Genomic DNA, 12286 nt, shown 5'->3' with positions numbered 1-12286 from the left:
AAAGTGAAAGTGAAGTCGCTCAGTCGTGTCTGACTCTTAGTGACTCCATGGACTGCAGCCTACCAGGCTCCTCCGTCCATGGGATTTTCCAGGCAAGAGTTCTGGAGTGGGGTGCCATCGCCTTCTCTGAGTTTAGGGTATTAGGTTCAAAATTGAACACATGATCGCTAGTATCCAGTATTGCTTCTTAAAAGGCAGACAGCAGTCCGATTCTATCTTTATTGGCAAAAACTTATTTTTCACCTTCATGAAAAACCTTGGGTTTTCTTTTTATGCTTGGAGTACTAAAATTTCACCAATAATGCCCAGGTATGTGGGATATAGTATATGTCATTCATTCTACTTACCTTACGGTCCTTTCACTCTGAAGAATTGTACCATTCTTGGACTAAGGACAATTTCTAAAATGATTTATTTTCTTTCCGTTTTTTCTTTTGTTTTTCTGGACTTAACCAGTGAATATGGAACTTCGTGACCTGATCTTTTCACTGGACTTATATAATTTGTCTTGGTCTTTTTGTTCTATTCTGAAAGATTTCTCTAGATGTTATCTTCCAAGGACTTGCTCTGTAGTCCAGTGGTTAAGACTCCAAGCTTCTACCGCAGGGGCAAGGGTTCATTCATTCCCTGGTCAGGGAGCCTGCATGCTGTGCGTGGTGCAGGCCCCCCCCACCCCCGCCCAAATGTTATCTTCCAAATCACTAATTCCCTCTTCAGGGAATTCCCAATTCATTTTTTTGAATTGAAATGAGGATTCAACATTTAATTACTTGATGATATGCTGTGATATGCTACAATCATTTAGCTTTTCTGTTTAGTTTTTAATATTTAGTAATTTGTTTTCAAATATTCAAGATTGCTTTCTTATTCTGGTTGCTTTTTTCATAAGTGTAGTACCCTTATATTTCTAAGGATACCAGTGAGGATTTTCATGTTATTTTCTATTCCTTGAATTATTTGCTTCCCCACTGATTGTCAGTTGTTCTGTTTGTTCAGTTTACTGAACAATTATCTTACTGCTAATTGTTGAAAGAATCACTTTTACATATGAAAGAGAGTCTCTTGATTAATGGGTTGGCATGGATTTTTCCCAGATTTGTATAAAGCCTTCTTTGCTCCAAAAGATGTTTACCTTGACTGAGAAAAAGAAGCTTTGTTCACACAGATTTTTTAGAATAGAGGGGGAGTGGGCAAAAAAATCTAGGCTCTTGGCGTCACTCCTACCTCTTTGCCAAAATACCAAGAGTTTTAGTCTGAGGATGGAGCTTTTCTCCGGGGCAGAGCTCTCTGCCACTCCCACCAACTGCTTGGTTTTGGAGGTGGGCAGGTTTAGGACTTAACTGTTGCAGCTCGTCCCCGGCTTTCTGTCGTTTGTTGACTTGGCTTAGAGTGCCTCTGGGCTAACTTTACCTTTCCTGTGCTTGTCTCTGGGGCTGGTTTGGGCGGAGGCCTTCCTTTTGTTTCTTGTCAACCTGGTCAGGTTTATTCAGTTCAGTGCAGCCGCTCAGTCGTGTCCGACTCTTTGTGACCCCATGAATTGCAGTACGCCAGGCCTCCTTATCCATCACCAACTCCCGGAGTTTAGCCAAACTCGTGCATCGAGTCGGTGATGCCATCCAGCCATTTCGTCCTCTGTTGTTCCCTTCTCCTCCTGCTCCCAATCCCTCCCAGCATCAGGGTCTTTTCCAATGAGTCAACTCTTCGCATGAGGTGGCCAAAGTATTGGAGTTTCAGCCTCAATATAGTCCTTCCAATGAATACCCAGGACTGGTCTCCTTTAGGACGGACTGGTTGGATCTCCTTGCAGTCCAACGGACTCTCAAGAGTCTTCTCCAACACCACAGTTCAAAAGCATCAATTCTTCGGCGCTCAGCTTTCTTCACAGTCCCAACTCTCACATCCATACATGACCACAGGAAAAACCATAGCCTTGACTAGACGGACCTTTGTTGGCAAAGTAATATCTCTGCTTTTGAATATGCTATCTAGGTTGGTCATAACTTTCCTTCCAAGTTTCCTGGTCAGCTTTATAGTGGTTCTCAGACTTTGGTTCATCAGAATCAGTTGGGGGCCTCGTTAAAACCAGATTGCAGGGCTCTGCCCCCAAAGGTTATAATTAAGAAGAGCTGGGATGTGGCCTGAGAATTTGCACGTATGGCAGGTTTCAGGTAGCGCTGGTGAGTTTTTTTTTGGAGGGGGGTGCATTTTGAGAACCACTTTGAGGAATTTAGGAGTTTCTCAAGCCACTGGTTTCCTGATGCCGTCCTTTATCTTATATTTCTTCCCTGTTGTAAGTATTCAGTTGTTTTTAAAAATGATCATTTCAAGGAATTTGGAACATAGGGAGAGAGTAGTTGATTGTTTTAATAAAGACTTTTACCTGAGTCTCTTTTTTCACTCTGCAGTTTTTTGGGTAAGTATCTTTGTTTTATTTTTTTCTCTCTCTCCTTTTTGTGGCTTTTTTTTTTTTTTTTTAAGTAATTTTTACTTGTTTCACCATGTGGCACGTGGGATCTTAGTTCCTGGACCAAGGATCAAACCCTCACCCTCTGCATTGGAAGCATGGAGTTTTAACCATGGAACAGCCAGGGAAGTCCCTGTGGCTTTTTTAAAAAGCATTTTCTTTTGGAAAATTTCAAGCACACGTAAAAGTATGTGACGTATAGAAAGAGAGTGATGTAGTGATGCCCGTCTTCCCACCCGCCCTGCAGCATCAGCACTTCATCTGTCCGTGGCCGGTCATGTTCAGTTACGCCTTAGCCATGCCAGCCCACCTTACGTCACCCCACCCCACTGGAGGCTAATATGAAGCTTATGCTCAAGAATCTTACTATTTTATCCCTGTATATTTCAGTATACATCCCTAGAAGATAGGGATTTGAAAAAAAAACAAAACTATCATTTATAAATTAACTCCTTACAATCAGATAAGCTATGATAACATAATTGAGATCATCCTGTATATTTCATATTGTGCCTCATTTTGTGTATGAGAAGTGGAAAATATATTTTGGATGTATTTAAAAGCTCAACCTATTTCTTGTATTTACTAACACCTCCCTCTTTTCCATTACAAAATGAGAGTTAAATTCTGAGGAGGACAGTGTGTTTGAATTTAAGTGTGAAGATGGTGGTGCTCTGTGGAGCTCTGCCCCACTGATGGACAGGCCAGGGCAGTCTTTCTTCTGAGGGTTTTCTAATTTTCACAGCCCACACTCTGAATTAGCATTTGAAAGTTGCCTTATTCACTTCCTTTGTCTGGTGACTGCTTGATGTATAAGCCTGAAATGGACCGAGAGATCGCCAGAAGAGAAGCCACTTCTAATGGAGGCTGAGCTCTGGAGGGCAGACTTGCTCCTGAACAGTCTCTTGTTAGCAGACCTGGAGGCAGCTTGGGAGTGACCTAGCAAACGAAGGATTCTTTCTTTCTCAAAATTGGAAGAGGGGAAAATCAGTAAGTATGGTTAAACGGAATAATAAAGAAGACAGATACTCTGATGCACAGACAAAAGACCCCAACTCGAAGTTCTGTTCTTTAGAGCTGTACGCCTAGAGACTGTGTGTGCAGTGCAGTGTGTCCTGTGAAACACGCACTGGTGTGGCTAATGTTTGGGACACTTGCTGGGTCATCTCATAAAGAGATCAAGTGGGACTTCCCTGGTGGTACACTGGATACGAATCTGCCTGCCAATGCAGGGGACACGGGTTCTATCTCTAGTCTGGCAAGACCCCACCTGCCACAGAGTAACTGAGCCCCTGCACTCCAACTACTGAGCCTGTGCTCTCGAGCCTGGGAGCCACAACTGCTGAGCCTGTGTGTTGCAACTACTCAAGCCCGATCGCCTAGAGCTTGTCCTCTGGAACAAGAGAAGCCACCACAGTGAGAAGCCTCCACACCACAGCTAGAGAGTAGGTCCCACTCCTCGCAACTAGAGAATTCCTGTGCAGCAACGAAGACCCAGCACAGCCAGAAATAAATAATAATAAAAAAAAAGCAAGTCTCTTCAATTGGTCCTCTGTATCCGGCTGACTTACTTAAGTCTGTACAAATCCTGGAAAAACTATGACATCTTTGCTTCAGGATCTTGCAACCCTTGTATGAAGGTTTCCACATTCCAGTTTCTGGCAACTTGATTTCTGGTTATTAGGAGGGAATACCATCATTTCCTGGGTTCAATATTTGCAGTTCAGTATCCGCATGTTTTTCTGCTTATTTTTGTGCTTTAATTTGTAAAGCCAAACTACAGGCTTTATTTGAATTAATATCTTCAAAGGCACAGTTATTTAATCAAGGCTCCCTTTTTTTCCTTCCTATGCACTTTTCTCCAATTTCTTAAAACTACTGAAATTTCTTCCTTGTTTTTGGGGGGTTTCTTTGGCTGCATGGCATGCAGGATCTTAGTTCCCTGACCAGGGATCAAACCCGCACCCCTTGCAGTGGAAGCATGGAGTCTTAACCACTGGACTGGGCAAGTCCCACTTCCTTGTTTTATTGGAATGATAGCAGCAGCCACTTCACAAATTCTGGTTTTACACAATCAAAGATTGCTTCCCCTAACCATTAAACTATCTGAAGATAACTAATAATTGAGGCCTTTTTTTTTTAACGTTAGTGACCACTCATTTTTTTTTGTCCCTTTTCACTGGCCTATGGCCTTATATCTTGAGTGAAGTAAGTCACCTCATGTTAAGAGTTGACTCACTGGAAAAGACCCTGATGCTGGGAGGGATTGGGGGCAGGAGGAGGAGGAGATGACAGAGGATGAGATGGCTGGATGGCATCACTGACTTGATGGACATGAGTTTGGGTGAACTCCGGGAGTTGGTGATGGACAGGGAGGCCTGGCGTGCTGCGATTCATGGGGTCGCAAAGAGTTGGACAAGACTGAGCAACTGAACTGAAGTCATATATCATTATCTTGTTTGAGAGTTTCTGAGACATGTAAAATTACCTACAATAGACCAGTCAATGTTATTGGCAGATGAACTGCGTAAATCCCAGGATATGGAAGAATTTAAAGATAGGAAAATTCTTAAAAATTCCGTTGCTTGAAAATAAATCTAGGATTACATTTATGGTTTCAACTCTGGAAATATTTTTTTTAGTTTTTGTTTTTAGACATCGTCTCAATTCTTCCCATATTTATTTGTATGTTTAAAACACTGCCAAATCACTGTAAAAGAAATCTATTTCCTTACAGAAGCAGGAAAAAGAAAAAACTGATTTAGATCCATACTTGTGTTACTAGGCTGGGCACTTTTCTTTTGAATATTTTGGAATGTTGGGGACGTTTTCAAGAAATAGTTTTTTGACCACAACTAAGGTAACAATGTTTGAATTTGGTAAGCGCCTATTAGATCTCATGTGGTTTTTGGTGGGTATGATGATGAGACAGACAAGGAGACATTCATCAAAAAGCATCAGAAGAAGCTCTCTGAAAGGTACTGTTTTAAAATCAAAGAGCTGAGAAGATAGAAGATACGAATCAAATTACGTACTGAGTTTGGCTTGTAGAGTTTGTGATACTTACTGCCCTTAATCACCTAGCAAGGAAAAGTGGCATATGAAGATTAATTGCTCACCATGTCAGATGCTGAATGACTTTGATGTCGACCAGTGGCTCCCACATCAGGCTGATCACCTGAATACAGGTTCCCACCCTGAGATTCTGGGTTTTGTAGATATGGGAATGTAGCCTAGGAATATTTTAACAAGTTCCTCAGATGATTTGGATGATTGGACAGGTTTGAAAATATCTCATGCAGACCATTCTGTGTTTTAGAAGCCCCTGCAGGATGTCTTGCTTGTTCCAATACAGATTGCTGGATCCACCTCCCAAGTTTCTGACTCACAGGTCTTTGGTGGGTCCTGTGTGTGCGTGAGTTGCTCAGTCATGTCCGACTCTTTACAACCCCATGGACTGTAGTCTGCCAGGCTCCTTTGTCCATGGGATTCTCCAGGCAAGAATATCGGAGTGGGTTTCCATTCCCTTCTCCAAGGGATAATACCAACCTGGGGATCAGACTCGGGTCTCCCTCATTGCAGGCAGTTTCTTTGCCATCTGAGCCACCAGGGAAACCCGTTGGTGGGTCCTGAGGATTTGCAGTTCTAATAAGTTCCCAGGAGCTGCTGCTGCTAGTGGCCCAGGGACCACACTTTGAGTACCACTGACAGACTACTCCCCAGGGCTCCCCAGGGCTCCCCAGTCCCCGACTGGTCAAACTCAACAAGGAAACAACAAATTGAGTTCTATGGCAAGGTTCTCAGTTTGTGTTCTACTTGGTCATTTTTATCCTTTTGTGTGAGTGTTAACTGATGAAACTTTGTCTCCATGAAAAATTTTGTGGTTTTTGTTTGGTTTTTGGCCAGGCTGTGGAATCTTAGTTCCCCCACCAGGGATCGAACCCACACCCCCTGCAGTGGAAGCACAGAGTCATAACCACTGAACTGCCAGGGAACTCCCTCTGTGGAAAGTTCTGAGTGGAAAGAAGGTGATGTTTGTTGGCTAGGATGGCTTGGTAGTAGAATGGAATGTGTAGCTCTGGGCTAAATTCCCCATTTTTGACCTTGGTTTTATTGTGACCTTCGGCACCTGATCTCTCTGCTCTCCAGCCATGCTTCCTCCTGCCAGGAGGCCTTTACTCCTCTCCATGCCTGGAAAGTTCTTCCCTTTCTCCTATCATCTTATTATTGCTTGCTTTGACTTGGATCTCTGCTCAGCCCTCACTTCCTCAGGAAAGCCTTCCCTGGCCTCCCCAAGTAGGTCAAGTCCTCCTTTTTCACATACTCACACCATGTACCTGCCTTTCTCAGCATTGCCAAAGTTGTGGTTTTATATTTACTTGTGTGATTGATTTGTACCTCTCCACTAGACTGTAAGCTCTGGGACTTACACTGTAAAAAATTTTTTAAAAAATCCATTTGTGTTTCCTATTGTGTTCCAGCTGCAAACACTATGCGTGGTGTGTAGGAGTTGAATGAATGACAATGAATGGTTACATTATACAGAGAGGCAAAGGCAGGGTGGGCATTTCAAAATAGGCTGCATTCCTGCCTAGGGTTTCTAGAAGATACCCTGTTTTAACAAATTCTTTATTTTGCACAATGTGCTGAGTTTCTGATACTTGCCAGAGTCATGACGGTACAACTACTATTTATCAAATGCTTCCTATATATGTCAGGCATCAGCTATGATCTCACACTTGACATTGATCTAGGAGGTCAAGAATCTTAGTCTATTACTATCTAGGGCATTACTTTCCTCTAAGGAAATGGCAACCACTCCAATATTCTTGCCTGGAGAATCCCATGGACCAAGGAGCCTGGGGGGCTACAGTCTATGGGGTCGCAAAAAGAGTAGGACATGACTGAGCGACTAAACAACAAGATTCTAAAAGCCAAAGTGTACTGGAAAGATATCTATAGACAGAAGATGGATTTCCTTAGCTCTATATTAAGGATAAACAGCAGAATTTTTTAACAGAAACAGAAACAGAAAGCAACTTCATGCTCAAACTAAATCTCTAAGGTGGTCTTTGAGGATGGGTGGTTTCCAGCTACAGTAGTCCCTCCTTTTCCACTTTCTGTGGTTTTGGTTACCTGTGGTCAACTGCAGTCCAAAAATATTAAATGAAAATTCTAGAAATAAACAATTCATATGTTTTAAATTGTGCGCTACTCTGAGCAGCATGAAGTCCCACACCGTCCTACTCTGTCCTGCCCAGGACAGGACCCTCACATCACCACAAGAAGGAGGGCAAGTACAGGACAATATGATACTGTGAGAGAGGCCAAGTTCATGTAACTTATTACAGTATGTTGTTAAGATTGTTATATTTTATTACTTAGTTACTGATGCTAATCTCTTACTGTCCCTAATTTATAAATTAAACTTTATCATGGGTATGTGTATATAGGAAAAAACAATATTTATAAGGTTGGGTACTATCCATGCTTTCTGGTGTCCACTGGGGATCTTGGAACATAACCCCCAGGGATAAGTGAGGGCTACTTTACTTACAAATAATGACTGTCCCCTCTATATAGTTAAATCATATAATGGGTAACATTTGGACAGTGTAATCACTTTCTAGGGACAGGATGGTTTAGTTACTGGTCAGAAAAGACTTGACTAACATTTATTCAAATTACTTCCATGCTAATGAGAAAAGAGATTGATATCCTGTAATTTAGAAAATTTAATTTAGAAGCTGAAACTCCAGTTTTTTGGTCATCTGATGCGACCAGCTGACTCACTGGAAAAGTCCCTGACGCTGGGAAAAATTGAGGGCCGGAGAAGAGGGCGTCAGAGGATGAGATGGCTGGATGGCATCACTGATGCAATGGACATGAACTTGGGCAAACTTCAGGAGACAGTTAGGGACAGGGAGGCCTGGCGTGCTGCAGTCCATGAGGTGGCAAAGAGCTGGACATGATTGGGCAACTGAATAGCAACAACTTAGAAAAATCTAGATTCAGAGAGGCTGAATGGCACTAAAGAAGAAAGGGGAACCCTGGTCCAAAGACTCGACTATTCTAGGTCCTGATAGATCACTGGTGTGGAAACATAAGCAGTTCAGTTACCCAGCTGATTGTCCTTGCTCTGTGCTCACATGCAAACTTCAGTAAATGTTGGGAGACCATTCTCCTAGGGCCTCTTGTGCTTCCTTTTTCAAGGATCTTTCAATAGCAGCCAGCCTTGAAAAGAGATGTTTCTCTAAAGCATGGGGCAGACGTGCTTACTGCACATTATAAAAATATCTAGGTTCCCTAAACTCATTGTCCCTCTGACTCAACCCACTGCTTGTACAGGCGTTGCCTAGTCCTGTTGTCAGTGCCTCGTGAGAACTGGGGCTTGAAAAAATAATGGGAATGCTGACACTTGGTTGTAGTGTTGCCATGAGCAGAAAGCCCTTTCTCTCCAACCCAGGACTTTGGGGCTTCCGGCACCCATGAAACCTGGCCAGGCTAACTTGTGGTCATGCTGGCTCAGAGGTCCTTTTCCCCATGGAAGTGATAAAAGGAACTGATTTGCTTTTATTTTCTGATGTAGTTCTGATTCTTTCAAGTTGAGGGCCAGTCCCTGGCCTTGAAGGAGCACGAATTAACAGATAAATAAGGACCTCTTGGAAGATAGCAACCAGCATTTGTGTTCTTAAAGAAGTGTTGACATAAATCAGACTGAATGAGTTCCTTTATTGGACTTGTATCAGAGTCCACCAGGCTTCCCAAGTGGCACAGTGGTAAAGAATCTGCTGCCAGTGCAAGAGATACAAGAGACGTGGGTTTGATCCCTGGTTCGGGAAGATCCCCTGGAGTAGGAAATGGTGACCTACTCCAGTATTCTTGCCTGCAAAGTTCTATGGACAGAGGAGCCTGGCGGGCTACAGTCCATGGGGTCACAAAGAGTTGGACATGACTGAAGTGACTGAGCACACACATCAGAGTCCATCAGGAGACAGAAACCACAGCAGGTATTTTAGTAGTGAAAGTGAGAAAGAAAGTGAAGTCTCTCAGTCGTGTCTGACTCTTTGCGACCCCATGGATTGTAGCCTACCAGGCTCCTCTGTCCATGAGATTTCCCAGGCAATGATGGATAGCCATTCTACTGGAGTGGGTTGCCATTCCCTTCTCCAGGGGATCTTCCCAACCCAGGTCTCCCGCATTGCAGGCAGATGCTTTACTGTCTGAGCTTTAGTAGTAAACTTAATATAAAAAAAAATGGTTAGCCAGGTATTAGGAAAGAAAAAAGGCAAAGACAGGACATAGGTGCCGTAGAGGTAAGAATTATAGGAAATTCCTGACACTCCCACCTCTGCTGAGGGCATGCTGGCCAATCAGTGCTGGTATCTCTGAGCGAGGAAGGGAGGTGGTGTTGTGTTGGTTCTGGAAATGTTGGAAGCAACTGCTGCTACTGAAACCAGCAGTTGCTGCTAGGATGAATTACAGTGTGGTCATGGGGCTTACCTGGTGGCTCAGACGGTAAAGAATCTGCCTGCAGTGTGGGAGACCCAGGTTCCATCCCTGGGTTGGGAGGATCCCCTGGAGAAGGGAATGGCAACCCACTCCAGTAGATCGGCTACCCATCCTTGCCTGGGAAATTCCATGGACAGAGGAGCCTGGTAGGCTACAGTCCATGGGGTTGAGAGAGTGGGACACCATTGAGCAACTAACACTTTCACTTCTTCCATGGTCACCCTCAGAAACTGGAAGCAGTCTCCCTCTAGCGCCCCCTATTGGCAGAGCCAAACAGGGAGCCTGCTGGAGAGGGTAGCCTGGTTCCAGAGTGATGCCCCAGCATCACAGAGGGGTTTTGTTGTTCAATCTCTCAGTAGTGTTCAACTCTGCAACCCCATAGACTGCATCACACCAGGCTTCCCCGTCCTTCACCATCTCCTGGAGCTTGCTCAAACTGATGTCCATTGGAGTCATTGATGCCAACCAACCATTCTCATCCTCTGTCATCCCTTTTTCCTCTTGCCTTCAGTCTTTCACAGCATCAGGGTCTTTTCTAATGAGTCAGCTCTTTGTATCAGGTGGCCAAAGTACTGGAGCTTCAGCTTCAGCATCAATCTTCCAATGAATATCCAGGATTGATTTCCTTTAGGATTGACTGGTTTGATCTCCTTGCAGTCCAAGGGGACTCTTGAAAGGTCTTCTCCAACACCACAGTTCAAAAGCATCAATTATTTGGCACTCGGCCTTCTTTATGGTCCAACTTTCACATCCATACATGACTACTGGAAAAACCATAGCTTTGATTATACAGACCTTTGTTAGCAAAGTAATGTCTCTGCTTTTTAATATGCTGTCTAGGTTGGTCATAGCTTTTCTTCTAAGGAGCAAGCGTCTTTTAATTTCATGGCTGCAGTCACCATCTGCAGTGATTTTGGAGCCCAAGAAAATAAAGTCTGTCACTGTTTCCATCGTTTCCCCATCTATTTGCCATAAAGTTATGGGACCGGATGCCATGATCTTAGTTTTCTGAATGCTGAGTTTTGAGCGGAGGAGAGAGAACTAGCACAGGGATTTTAAAAGCCTGTTTGACTAGTGGTTAGGTGGGGGGAGGAGGGGACGATTCATTTCCTGGGGACATCTGGGCAGTTGCCTCAGGAGTCTCCAGCATTACCTTGAACTTAATATTTTTCTCTAGGTCAGGGAAGGGAGCAGCCAAGGACAGCTGACTTGGAACTCCTGTATTATTACTTGGCAGCATGGGCCTATTTTGCGGCGTACATTAGGTGGAGGCAGGAGGAAACATATTCAGATGATCCAAGGAGATAAACCCATTGCAACTTTATTAGATTATATACGGTTTTATGGCCTTGTCACAAAGCTTGTGTAAATTCCCATGTCTGACCCACACCCTGATAATGACCGATATCTTTTAAGCTAGAACACCACAGATGTTTGATTATATCTCACCCTTAACTTGTGAGCCACATGAGTTCATTGTCTATGAGCTGATTTTATAACCTGTGAAGCATGATGTAAATGAGAAGTGGTTTTATTATTTGTATCCTTCCTGGTCCTTAACTGAGTTCCACAGAAGTGGTGAATTTTTGTACCCAAGGGAGGATTTCAGAGGAGATAGAGAGAATCAAGAGCAAAGGCTCCGAATTTACAAAATTAACAGCAGTTTTATACTTTTAAGATTTGGTGTTTACAAATTATGGCCCCCCTGACCGTTCTTTTAGAAGCCAGAATTTGGATCCAGGTAAGTTGGGTAAATATCTCAGTAGAGAGCTCTGGTCCACGAATTGCCACTTGTAAAGCAGCCGTGGCTGGGGCTCCACAGTGCTCCAGTGGTTACAAATCTGCATTTCTAGTTCAGGGGCTCGGGTTGGATCCTGGATAGGGGAACTACGATCCCACCTGCTCTGCAGTGTGGCCAAAATAAATAAATAAATAAATAAAATAAAAATAGAATAAAACAGCAGTGACTGACTTGGACCATGTATTTGGAAGTTTCCAATAATAGACTTTTTTTTTCAGAATCCATTTATATTAATTGAATGGAATTTATTTATAGTTTGGTACCATGAACTGGATAAAAGCTCATAGCATACCAATCTTGCATGGTAGATAACTAAGTTTTAAGGTGTTCCAGGAGTCAATCTAGATCTAGGTAAGGAGTACTGTCATACGAGATGCTGTTACACCAGCCTTTATTATACTTAACCAGTATATTTTGTTTGGATTGTGAATGTGGAAGGCTTATTTCATTCTAATCATTGCCATGTGACCTTTAGATTAGTAGTTATCATAAGTGAGAATTTAATCGGT

This window comes from Bison bison, unplaced genomic scaffold (assembly GCF_000754665.1).
Source record: "Bison bison bison isolate TAMUID 2011002044 unplaced genomic scaffold, Bison_UMD1.0 scf7180017864345, whole genome shotgun sequence".
Taxonomy (NCBI): Eukaryota; Metazoa; Chordata; class Mammalia; order Artiodactyla; family Bovidae; genus Bison; species Bison bison.
The sequence above is the reverse complement of the archived record's forward strand: the minus strand, read 5'-3'. Positions refer to the sequence as shown.